Source organism: Trichosurus vulpecula, chromosome 7 (assembly GCF_011100635.1).
Source record: "Trichosurus vulpecula isolate mTriVul1 chromosome 7, mTriVul1.pri, whole genome shotgun sequence".
In the NCBI taxonomy this organism is placed as follows: Eukaryota; Metazoa; Chordata; class Mammalia; order Diprotodontia; family Phalangeridae; genus Trichosurus; species Trichosurus vulpecula.
Window position 1 is genome coordinate 190,072,216 of NC_050579.1, and position 13,457 is coordinate 190,085,672.

Here is a 13,457-nt window from a genome sequence, read left to right on the forward strand (position 1 = left end):
GCAAGTTTAATACCTTAGTTGAATGCTGATACATCTTGGACTTGTACAAGAATATTTTTTTCTAACCCAGTTCAGCAAAGCAGAGCTCAGGGGACTGCTTTATTAAATGAACTGACTATTCTTTTTGAATCAACAGGTCATAGACTTCCTTCAACCTTCTTTATTGAAATGATCTTGTCTACTTTTTTCCTTCATAATCTCAGCTCTCCATAATCGTTCAATAAATAATCATCGGCTGACTTGACCAATGGGGCTGCAGTGCTGACCAGGGGCCTTTTGGCAAGGGACAGATTCAATCTAGTGCCATCATTTTCTAGGTGATTGCCTGTCAATTTTTATGACAGTAACCATGGTTGTAACTGAGAATTCTAGCTGGTAATATTAACAGTATTTACTCCTGGGTTATGGCTCCAGCAGGCATTAATGAGTGACTGGTCTGCATCACGTTATTATACTAAAGCAAAGGCTGTCATATTTGAGAATTGTGAATGAGATTTGGTATTTCTCAAGATGAATGCCAGGAAGCCCAATAACTTCTAGGCAGTGGTTCTACAGTGGGATTATCTATAGACAAATCACTCATTCCCTCAAAAGACATTGATTAAGTGCCAGGTGGACAGCTAGGTGGCACAGTGGGATAGAGCATTGGGCTTGGAATCAGAAATACTCGTCTTCATAAATTCAAATCCAGTCTCAGACATTTACTAGCTGTGCGACCCTGGGCAAATCATTTACCACTGTTTGCCTCAGTTTCCTCATCTGTAAAAATGAGCTGGAGAAGGAAATGGCAAACCCTCCAGTATCTTTGCCAAGAAAACCCCAAAATGGGGTCATGAAGAGTCAGACATGACTGAAACAACTGAATTGTGTCAGACCCTCTAGTAGGCACTGGAGATATAAAGACAAAGATGAAGCAGCTCCTGACCTCAAGGAGCTTACGTTTTACTGAGGGAGACAACACAGATGACATATATACACATAAACACATGAAAAATATAGAATCTGCATTTTAGAGCTAGAATGGACTTTAGAGATAGATCATCTGATAGCTCCTCCTTGTTTTGTGGACAGAGAAACTGAGGCTTAGAGAAGTTAAAGTGACTTTCCCAAGGTCACAAGCTCATAAATGATGGAGGCAGCATTTGAATCCAGTTCATTTGGGTTCTAGTGTAGGGCTGAAAAGTTCCATGGTCTTGGGAGAGTGACTTTTCTTAATGAGATGTCAATAAAACATCAAGAGACCATTGCTTAGTAAGTCAACTGACATTTATTAAGTACTTACTATGTGTCAAACATCGTCTAAGTAATGGGTATAAAGAAAGACAGTCCCTGCTCTCAATGAGCTTCTTTTTCTTTTTTGTTTTAATAGAAAAAGTTTAATAAAAGAAAATCATTTTCACTGTACACTTTTGAACCAAGATAAATAAATCCTGTCTCTCAGTGGAATCAATAAATTTTACAACTCAGAACTCAGGAGTTAACTTTAAATGTTCCAACATAACACTTTCGGTAACACCCTATGTTATAGGGAATCTACAAGATCATCATCGGTCCATTCTTCCTCCTCCACATTAGATTTCCTTGTGGTATACTCATCCTCTCCATAACCTTTCCTCTTCTTTACATTTATATTAAATGCTGGTTCGGCACTGTGTCACTTCTCTAGTTTCTGTTTTAGGGCAGCAACTTCCTCAGGCCTTGGTGGTTCATACTTCTTTACTAAGGTTTTCAGGCATTTCATTATATCTAATAACTGTGACAAATAGATACGATTCTCTTTTCTCTCTCTTTTCACAAAAGATTTTCTGGTAAGTAATTTTCCATGTTCATTCCAGCCTTGGAGGCACTGCATAAAATGGTGGAGCAAGCTGTTAAAGTGTATATAAAAGGTAAGCATCTGTCAAAGCAATTCTGTTAAGAAAATCATCATCTGTTTTCCTTAATACTACTGGGTTCTCTAGTACTAGATAATGAGTCCTCAAGTCAATGAGAAAACCCTCAAATGGCCGGTAGGGATTGTGGACAATAAGGTGGAAATTAAGGAGCTGAATAAGTAAGAGTTCATAGTCCAAAATTTGTTCGAGTGCCTTTTCCCGCCCAAGAGGGCTCTCCCGAAGATTTCCAACAAACTGTGCACTGAACACATGAAATTCATCTACTTTGCATGCCCAAAATGCACAAGTAAGCATTATTATCCGAGGGTGATGTTTCAGCACTGAGTTATTGAGGTAAAAACGCTTGACTTGCATACAAGAGACCTTGGCATTTTCAGCTTAAATATGGAGCAGAAGTCCAATAGTCTTTTCTCATAATATTTGCAGATTATCAGTTCTTTATGAGGTTCAAGAAAGTCTGAATCATTTGCCAGAACCTTCCCGTTCACCACCACTTTGCCCTTGAACTTGCGGTTAGCGGAGGCGTCCCAGCTTGAGGGCGCCCCAGCTTGAGGGCGTCCGATGCACTTTCTGAAGGCTGAGGTTGTGATACGTCCTGGGCAGCAGCGGAAGGTGAGGGGGCCGGGAGGGTCAGGCAGAAGCCCCGGAAAGAGAACCAAGCACTTCTGGCCCGCCCATGCACAAGGAGCTTACATTCTAATGGAGAGAAGAAAATGCATAAAAGGAATCCGAAAGCAGAGAGGACCAAAGGGACGTTGTGCGTGAGGATGGTGGAGAAAATCTAGAGTGCAGTCCAGAAGGGCCATACCCATGGCTGGCCTCGGTGCCTGCTTTAGACCATTCAGTCGGGGAGAGAGGCCACGAGGGCAAAGGGTACGTGTAATGGGTGGATTCCAAGGCTACACTGAAAGGCTTCAGGATGCAGAATTGGAGAATGGTAAAGGAGATCTAGAGTGCAGCCTGGAGAAGAATACCCACATCTTGACCTTTTCCTCTATGTTATTACTGTTTTTTTAATCAGCTTCCCAGGAGCTAAGGCTAACTAAATTTAGAAGCAAAAAATCACCTTTTCTTATAAAGTATTTGTGCATGTTTTACCTCTCCTGATCTTCTTTGACCTTGCTGATTCCTCTCCCTTTATTTCCTATGTTAAGGAATAAGATTCAGGCCCTGGGTCATAACTAGGCTAGAAAAAAATTTGGTTTTGTCTTATGGTTGCCAGTGTTTGGTTGTGGGGGAAGGGGAAGGTTCCATTTCTTCTTGTAGCAACTGCTATTCCCATGTCTGCCTCATGGTCCTCCATCAACTTGTTTCACTGTGAGGCAAGTGAATCACCCTTCCGTTCCCTCTCCTCCCCTCCCCTCCATGGCTCATCCCTTCCTTCACTTTTCCTCTCCTCCCCTCACCATTGTGCTGACCAGATCGATTATAGCTGACGTAGCATCAGGGGAGAGGCAGACACTGTTTTCCTTCTCTAGGAAAGGGTTCTTAGCCTGGGGTTTGTGGTTTTTTATTGTACCATGTTATAGAAATACTTGTTTTAGTCCATACATTAAAAACAAAATAAAATTCAAAAAATAAATCACACATATGATTGTATGGCCAAGTCAGGAAAAATATTTTGATAACTATATTTCAATATGTTTGGCTTCCTTTGTAATCCTATTTTTTAAAAAAAATTACGTATTGAAATACATTATTCTGACAGTGGGGGTCATAAGCTTCTTTAGACTACCAAAGAGGTCCATGACACAAAAAAAGGTTAAGAACACTGTTCTAAAGGAGTTCGAGGGAAGGCAAGACCACAGGAGAGGATCATCATCCCCAGGGTTCCATCACTCAGCCTCCTGAGGACAAGAGCTGCACCAAGAGGCTCTTTCCTGGTGTGAATAAACCCCTGCTCTAACCGTTTTTTGTGCCCTGGCCACCAAACCCCACCCTCCAAATATTTGCCCTAGGTGAAAATATCCCTAGTTATATCTCTATTTCTATTTCTTTATTATACCATTAAGTTAAATTGCTTGTTTGCACTTCAAATTTTTCTCATTTATCTTGCAGAGCTGAAGGTACATTCATATTTTGTGGATTATTTATTGACATATTGTATGTCAATGTGGAAAAAGGTTCAAAACCCATCTGATAATTCAATGGCCAGTTCGGTTGCTATTTGCCTACACAGCCCTTTAGAATTTAGTCATTGCTGTTTTACATAGATTATAGGAGTTGGTGAAGTGAGATTAAAAGTTTGCTGACCACAATCTCTTAATCTTTTTTATGTTTGAGGAGATGGATCCCTGGGAGGACTTATCTTAGTCAAGGGGGCATGACAATTCCCAAAGTTAACCAATAAGCTTTTATTAAGCACCTACCCTATGCCAGGCCAGAATGCTAAAATGGGTATCGCATCATAAGTTAGGTGACAGTTGAACTGAGAGATCCAGAAGAGAGGAAAGTAGTTCAGTTAAAGTCAAGAAGAATCAGAATTTAGAAAAAGAGAGAGGAATTCCAAGAAGAGGTCAAAAGGCAGCTCTGATCTCAGCAAAGGCTTTGATACTTCCTAGTTCATCCTGGGGAAAAATAGAACTTTACAGCAATTTGCTTGAAAGAATCCAGGCTAAAAAGATTACACAAAAGCCTCGTAGTGATTGCCAGAAAATGCCACTCTATCTTCTTCTCTGCTATTATAGTTTGACTAAGCAGAGCACTTCCAGGAGAGGGAAGATTGAATTGCAGGTGGTTCTAAAGATAACACCTCCTTTTAAGATTGTAGAAAGAGGCTACAAAGAAAACTGTAGGAAGCTTCTTTTCTGTTTTTTCTTTTAAAAAAAAACATTTACAGCTTTCTTTTGTTTTTACATCACCCACATTTTCCAATGTATTTCTTTCCCTCCTTCTTCCAGAGAGTCATGCCTTATAACAAAGAATAAAAGAGAAAGAAAAAATTCAACAAAACTAACCAACACATTAAAAAATATAATATTCTATGCAGTGCTCCACATTCATAGTTGCCCACCTCTACAAAAATCTCATATTTCTTTGTGAGTACCAAGACTGGTTTTTGACCATTTCACAGCATTCAGTTTTGTTTGTTTTATGGTTGCTCTGTCCATTTACACTATGGTAACCATTGAATATATTTTCCTGGTTCTACTAATTTCACTTGGAATCAGGCCATGTAATCTTCCTGTGCTTCTCTGTGAAACCCCATTCCCAAGGCAGATTGGTATGGGGTTCTCTTTTATTCATGGAGATGAAGGCCCTGCACTATGGGAGTGGAGTTGGTGAGAAGTCAGAGGTCAGAGACGAGAGAGCTCCAGGGCCAGTCCTACTTTGGGGCTCTTGGAGCACCTGTCTTCTTCAGGACTCATCAAGCTTCAAGTGGCTTTGGGCTTCTGGCTTCTATCTTCAAGAGGGAAGATGGAATCGGCCAGCCCCACTTCAGGTTGCTGAAAGAACAGACTCTGGGAAGACATGGAAAAAGCCAGCAGTCTCCAGACTGTCCTCTTTCCCAGTATGCTACTCTAGAGACTTTAGGGAGTATTCCCTTTGAGATCTAAGATACTCTCTCTTGGTTGAGTTTAGTTATCTCACTCCCAATGGAAGAGCTCCTTTATTCTGTGTTGTCCAGTATCTATTCTCCTAAGTATACCTTTTCTGATTTCTATTTTGCTAGGATTCAGATAAATGGGTTTCTTTGCTATTCTCTATGTGTATTTACTCTAATAATCACTACTTACAGAACAGTAATATTTCACTGGCTTCATGTTCCCTTTGTTTCATTCCTTTGATTCTACAGATATACATACATATCATACATATATAAATACACATAATATATAAAATATTTATATATTTACCCAAAATATTTATGTTTAGCAACTGGATTTCTGGAAAAGTAATGTACCCTTGACACAATTTTAAAGTTTAATCTGCATTTTTAAACATTTTTTGCCATCGCTTGCTTAAGTCTAGACAGTCAGCAAAATAATGAATCAAGACCTGATTTGTAGTATTTGCTCATTTCTGAGGCATAAATGCTTATACTGAAAATCCAACAATTGTCTTTTGGAAGTGGGTTAGAGCTGGCTCTATCACCCCACTGCATCGGAGGGAAGAGTTTATATAGTGTATGTATTTGTGTGTATATGTGTATGTATATGTATATATAGTTTGTATAGTATGTAGTTTACATAGTACATAATTTATATGGTATAGATACTTATACACATATACATATATATATATACGGACAGACAGACCTTTATATGCATATGCGTGTGTATATACACACATATACATCTATTTATCTATACTCTACAAATACTTTGGTGTATATAAGACCTTGGAAAAGGCTTAACCACATCATGCCTCCATTGGTTGGTGGAGGTACCTGAGTGCTGTTGGAAAAGCTATCATCACAGCATTCATAGTAGATGTGTACATAGAACATGTTGTGGTTTTATGGTGTGTTGTGGGGTTGTCTGAAAGAATTCAGACACAGACCACCTCCAAGTCAAATAAAGGCATTTATTGGGAATGACAACTCCAGTAGGCTGAGTTCCAAAAGGAACCAGCAACTCAGTTAAACAAGATAGGCAATTTTATAATGTAATGATGCTGATTACACAACAGAAACTGTGAATATTAAAAAGGCAGGAAGGGTTTGTCAAGGGATTCAGTAATGGGGTAGGAGTCCCAGCCTCAGTGGAACTGAGCATGCAGTTATCCACTGTGCATACAAAAAAATAACGAACTGGGGGGAGGGGCATTTTGTATGATAATGATATTATAATAAGGCTTTCTACATCATAAGTTTACTTTGGGTCGGAGCATTACTGTTATTGCAAAGGCGCTGTCTTAGGGGAAACCCCTTGTATGGTTTGATGGTCAAACATCCTGGTCATGCTGCTTTCTAATTGGCTAGCTATTGTGGTCCTGTCTGGTCCAGATGAATAATTAGGTATTATGGTCTTGTCTTGGGCCAAATAGATGTTGTTATTGTAGATGAGTGCGTGTACACACCTGTTTAAATATGAGAGTTGGATTTGGGGGCAGAGGCTAGCATTCCATCACATGGACACACCACCTGTTCCAGTGAGAAACACAAGTTCATGGACACACCTGTTGTTATGGTGGTGCATATATGAGGAAGTTAGGATATTGAGTCGAGGGGTGGGGGTGGGCAGTGAATCGGTAGGAGCAATGGGCCTGCTGTTCAGTGAGGCCTGTGATTGTGGTGTGGTTAAAGACAGATTGTGTGGAGAAATCAGGACATGCCTGCTGTTCAGTGAGGCCCATAAGGAAGTTAGAGAATGTACGTATTTGTGGGAGAGTGGGCTCAAGGTCTATGGGGACACAGTTCTATTGTTACTTTAATTACACGGCCATTTAATTAAAATGTCTTTCTTATGAACTATGTTCTATAACTAGGCTGGTAAGAAAGTAAAATACATCACTGGGGACTTGTGAGTTAAGGTTTGAAGAAGATTCCGATCCATAAAGCACCCACAACCAGGGACAGCTAACTGGGGGGAACTGAGGAGGCTAAGTGTACATATCCATGCATACATTTTGTATTTATACACACAGACGCAGACATGTGCATCTGTGTGTGCGTATGTGTATAAATGTATAGATGAGCAGGTGAACTCCTAATTTACTGGTTAACTTTTACATAGCCTAAACACACACACAAACTCATACATACATCCATATTTATGTATATGTATATGCATACACACACGTAAAAGTTCTGAACATGAATACGTATGTGCACATATGTGTATACATTATATGTGGACATATATAACATATATATGTTCAGAACTTTGATTTTCTTGTCTGGTGAATTCTTTGGCATGAAAACTTTTCCCGCTGATGCAGGGGGTGATGGAGCCAGCTCTAACCAACTTCCAAAAAACAGCTGTTAAATTTTCAGCATGAGCATTCACGCCTCAGAAAGTGGCAAAGGCTACAAATCAGGACTTGATTCATCGTTTTGCTGATTGTCTAGACTTAAGATAGTGGTGGAGAAAATATTTATTTTTAAATGCAGATTAAACTTAAAAAGTGTGTCATGGGCACACTATTCTTCCAGAAAGCCAGTTGTTAAACATTTACCAGCACACCCCTGCCCTGATGCAGATTAGCAACTTATCAATGATTTGGTCTTAAAATGTTGCCTGAGATTACCCATGGTTACAGTCAGAAATAGAACTTCATGTTGTTGTTAAGTCGTGTCTGACTCTTCATGAATCCACTTAGAGTTTTCTTGACAGAGATACGGCAGTGGTTTGCCATTTCCTTCTCCAGCTCATTTGACAGATGAGGAAACTGAGGCAAACAGGGTTAAGTGATTTGCCCAGGGTCACACAGCTAGTAAATGTCTGAGAGCAAATTTGAACTCAGAAAGATCTTTCTGACTCCGGACCCCACACTCTATCTACCGTGCCACCTAGCTGCCCTGACCTTAGGCTTTCTTACAATGCCAAGGTCAGCCCTCTAACCACTACACTCCTCTACCTCTCTTGATGCACTAAAAATTTTACTCTAATGCTTCATCATGGCATGAAGATGATACTGGGCTCTTTAGGGGAGGGCAAGTTTTTGCAGGCCTTACCAAGTCAGAAAGGCTCTGAGTCTAGGCCCTGTGATTTCAGCTCCAGCCTGGAGAAGTTTGGAGAAATTCATTCTTAAGTTAAGCAGGTTATACATTTGGTTTTTGGCCACAGCAACTCTTCTTAGCCTGAAAGGTTAAAAATGGAAAAACTGATTTTTCAGGGATGCAATAATTTTCTTCTTTAAATTTTTCCCTTCTCTGTATTATCAAGAAACTACAAGACTTAATTGTCCCCTTACTGTTGAGCTATTAAGTTACATTGACCTTGTCTGGGTATTCTCCAGACAATGTGGTTCAGGAGTTTTAGACCTTGGTTCTACGCTCAGACTCTAACTTCGGGTTTTTGGCCCCGGGGTCCACATCGATTTTATAACAGAATCTGACTCATAGCTTTTGCAGGAAGAGCTGATGTTGAGTTATTCTGGCCCAATGGCCTGTGATAGAAAACCTGGGCTATGAAAAAGTCCTGTGAGCAGGCCCTGTTGCTGCAGGCTTAACGATTTACTCCTTAGAACTGCTGTGGACTCAGAGGCAGCTAGGTGCTATTGGGGACAGAGAACCCAGACACTCGTCATTTGACCCTGGACAAGACATTTAGCTCTGTCTTCCTCAGTTTCCTCAAATGTAAAAAAGAAATAATAATAATGCCTACCATCCAGGGTCATTGTTAGATTTAAATGCAATAGTATTTGTAAAGTGCTTAGCATAGTTCCTGGCACATATTAGGTCTTTAATAAATTCTTTGTTCTCTCCCCTTTTGGGGGGGCAGGGTTGGGATGGCTAAGGAAATCCAATCACTCCCAGTTAGTTTGGGTCTGAGAGATTTGAGTGCTTGGCAATAAAGAAGACAGAATATTCCAGCGAACCCTCTGAGGAGAAATCACTTGGAGGACAGGGAGGAGAATGTTTCAGGGGAGGTGGACTCTGTGAGCTTTGAAGGATCAGGAGGATTTGGGTTATCCTGTCTTCCCATTGGTCTTGATAGTATTCACTAATGGCAGTGTCTGCATTGAGAGCCAAGGACAAACTGACCGAGAAGACAGATTCAAGGACCAACAAAGAGAATAAGCAAAAGTACACCAGGGGTAAGGAACCTGCAACCTGGAGGCCACGTGTGGCCTTCTAGGGTTTTGGGTGCAGCCTTTTGACTGAGTCCAGGTTTTACGCTAAAATTCCTTTTATTAAGGGGATTTGTTCTAGATTCAAAGACTGCACTTGAGGACCCAGAGGGCCACATGGGGCCTCAAGGCCACAGGTTCCCCACCCCTGTTCTACACCATACCTAAATAGAACATATTAAGGACTCTAGCAAATGGTCTTCTAGGAGCTTTGCCCAGTTGTGCTGGAGCCAGCTCTAACTGGCTTGCAAGAGCCAATTTTTAAGTTTTCAGTGTAAGCATTCATACCTCCGAAGTCGGTAATCACTATAAATTAGGGTTTGGTTTATTGTTTCCTGAGTTCTAGACTTTTAAAAGTGTTAGCGAAGATTAAATGTTAAAGTGTGTGTGCGCTTGCAATTCTCTCCCCCTGAAGTGCATGGTTGTTAAATATTTATGAGCACACCCCTGTATTGCTCTATAGACATTGCTTCAGCTCCATAGGAGCACAGCAGAAGGTTCAGGCAGGGAAATCGTCACCAGATTGAAGGCCTGGTGCCTGGATGGAGGCTAAAAACAACAAGCGTTCGTAGAGCACATTAAGGTTTGCAAAATGCTTTACATACATTATCTTATGGAACTTCATAACACCCAGAACCTTTGCCATATTTTCTCTCTAAATTTGAACCTGCTTTCCCTTGGAACTTGTAGGTATTTGTGAGGCAGTATGTCACTGACTTTGGCGGGGTATTTTGTACCAAACATGCCACTGTAGCAAATACCCCTTTCTAAAATCTAGTTAAGTATAGCCAACTAATAAATATCTACTGTTAATCATGGAAGAAAGCACACTGGTGGGGGCTCAAGAGGTATAGTATTAAAGCACCAAGCTAGACACTCAGAGTTAACCATAGAGCCCCGAAGAGATAAAGCAGCCATTCACTGAGGACCTCTGACCCAAAAGTACAAATGGAAGTCAGGAGAGCAGTAAGAATAGTTAACATTTTTATGGCACTTACCACGTTCTGGGTACCATGCTAAGTTCTTTACAAATATCTCAGCCGATCCTTGCAACAACCCTGGGAGGTGGGTGCTGTTATGATCCTCATTTGACATATGAATGAACTGAGGTAAGCAGGTTAAATGACTTACCCAGAGTCACACGGCTAGCAAATGTCTGAAGTCAGATTTGAACTCAGATCTATCCTGACGGTAGGCCGGGCACTTTAGGCACTGTGCCACCTAGCTGCCCCAAATGTAGTACCCAGAATTGGAAACAGTGCTCTGAATGTGGTTTGACAAGGGTCCTCTGTCATTCTAAACATCTAAATATCTTACGGAATCAACGTCCATGTGGCAGAACACCAACAGTGAGACTCTTCCTCAGAATTCTGTGGACCAGGGAGAACCGTCCAACTTCACTTGAAGTCTGCTGGATCTGGTACGATTTGTCCGATTCAGTTTTGGCTCAGCTTTTATTATAAATAGGTTCCTTTAGTGAATATTTTTGGCTGTTGGCTGAAGATACTGTTCTCTGCAGGAATCTTTTATGCTGTTTGACAGTGGCTAATGAGGTCAACCAGTTTTATTGACCATGTCTAATAGCGTTTAGCCCAGCTTTCTTCTTTGTTTTTTAAAGCTAGTATTTATTCGGAGCTTTTAAGGTTTGCAAAGTGCTTTGATCCTCACAAAGGGGCATCATTATGACCCCCATTTTACAGAGGAGGAAACTGAAAATGAGAGAGATTAATAATTTCTGTTGACTTGCCTGGAGTCAGACAGCTAGTAAGTACTGAGACAGGATTTGAACTCGAGCCATCCTGATTCCGGGTCTAGCATTCAATCCACTCTGCCACAAGCTGCCTTTAGCCTAGTTTTCAAAGAGAAGTGGTCTTACACAGAAGTCCCTTCAAGGAAACAGTGGTATTTGGAGCTGTTTTAGCATCACAGATTAACGATGAGAACACCACATGAATGAATGAATTAGTGAATGAAACAATGTTTTAAGTGTTTACTGTGTGCCAGCCAGGGCAGCTAGGTGGAGCAATAACTAGAGAGAGTGCTGGACCAGACATTAGGAAGACTCATCTCCCTGAGTTCAAATCTGGCCTCAGACACTTATGAGCTGTGTGACCCTGGGCAAGTCACTTAAACCTGTTTGCCTCAGTTTCCTGATCTTTCAAATGAGCTGGAGAAAGAAATGGCAAACCACTCCAGTATCTCTGCCAAGAAAACCCCAAATGGAGTCACAGAGTGTCAGACACAACTCAAAAATGACTAAACAAAAACATGTCCCAAGCACCATGCTAAGTGCTGGAGATACAAAGAGAAAAGTGAGACTGCCTCTGTTCTCAAATCCTTATACTCTAATTAAGGAAGACAACACATAGAGGAGGAGTCAGCTGCGAGATGGATGGCAAGGCCCAGGAATCCTTGGTGTACAGCTGCAGCTCAGATAGTACTTCCCAGGAGTCCAGAGAGAATAATTAATAATTAATTATAATTATTACATAATATAAAAAATATACTATAATAATTATAATTAATTAATTAATTAGTAATAATAATAATACCACCTGGCATTTATACAGTGCCTACTATGTGCCAGGCACTGTGCTAAGTGCTTTACAAATGTTATCTCATTTGATCCTTGCAACAACCCTGGGAGGTAGGTGCTATTTTCATCCTCATTTTGCAGAGGAAACAGAGGCAAATAGAGGTTAAGTGACTCGCCCAAGGTCACACAGCTAGTGAGTGTATGAGGTTAGATTTGAACTCAGATACTCCTAACTGGGGTAGGTGGTGCAATGGGTAGAATGCCAAGTCTGGAATCAGAAAGATCTGAGTTTAAATCTAGCCTCGGATACTTACTGTGTGACTCTGGGTAAGTCATTTAACCCTGTTTACCTCAGTTTCCTCATCTGTAAAATAAACTGTAGGAGGAAATGGCAAGACCACTCCAGTATCTTTGCCAAGAAAACCCCAAATGGGGTCATGAAGAGTCAGATGCAACTGAATAACAACAAAATTCCTAACTCCAAGCTGCGTGCTCCATGCACTTCACCACGTCGCTGTCTGCAGGTAGCACAAGGCCGATGGTAAGGCACGGTGGACCCCAGGCAACAATAGCAAGGTAAATGATTAGGCCTGGTGATCCATACCAGACGGATTGTAGATGGTGATTCTTTGCTCATACAAGCAGTGGGAGCAGCCATTTTCATGACCCGTGACTGTTGGGAAGTGGGTAGTGAGCCAATGGTGAAAGTGAAGCAGGATTCTGAGTAACCTTCTATGGGGGTGGAGAGGAGGGGTGAGGAATGGGCATCCAGGCATCTAATAGGTGTTAAGAACTTAGCAATAAGGGCAGGCATGGTTTTGCAGGGGTGGGGGACCTGGGGCCTCGAGGCCACATGTGACCTTCTAGGTCCTTGGGTGTGGCCTTTTGACTGGGTCCAGGTTTTACAGAACGAATCCTTTTTCTAAGGGGAACTGTTCTGTGAAGTTTGGATTCAGTCAGAGGGCTGCACTTGAGGACCTAGAGGGCCACACTGCAGGTTCCCCACCCCTGGTTTAGGGCAATGGTTCATTGGGAACTGCTCCTGTTGGCCTCTCTAGCTACCCGTTGGGATGGGTCAGAGGGAAGCAGGGAAGTATGCTGGGGCAAGTGAGAGGAGAGGCCCGTAGATCCCTTTATAAAAATACAGCCATTCTTTATCAAGGCTAAAATACAGAGAACTGTCATGTCACAACTCAGACGACTAGTCACCTATTGGGAAAATGGGAAGCCCTCAGCGCAATAACTATCTGAAAATATTTTTTTCTGAACTTTCCAGAGCCTCTTCCCTC

At 41.4% G+C, this 13,457-nt stretch overlaps 1 pseudogene; it reads right to left on the reverse strand.

The window, feature by feature from the left end:
• Positions 1–1,522: 1,522 nt before the first annotated feature.
• LOC118857746 lies at positions 1,523–12,982 on the reverse strand (annotated as a pseudogene).
• Between the last annotated feature and the right edge of the window lie 475 nt (positions 12,983–13,457).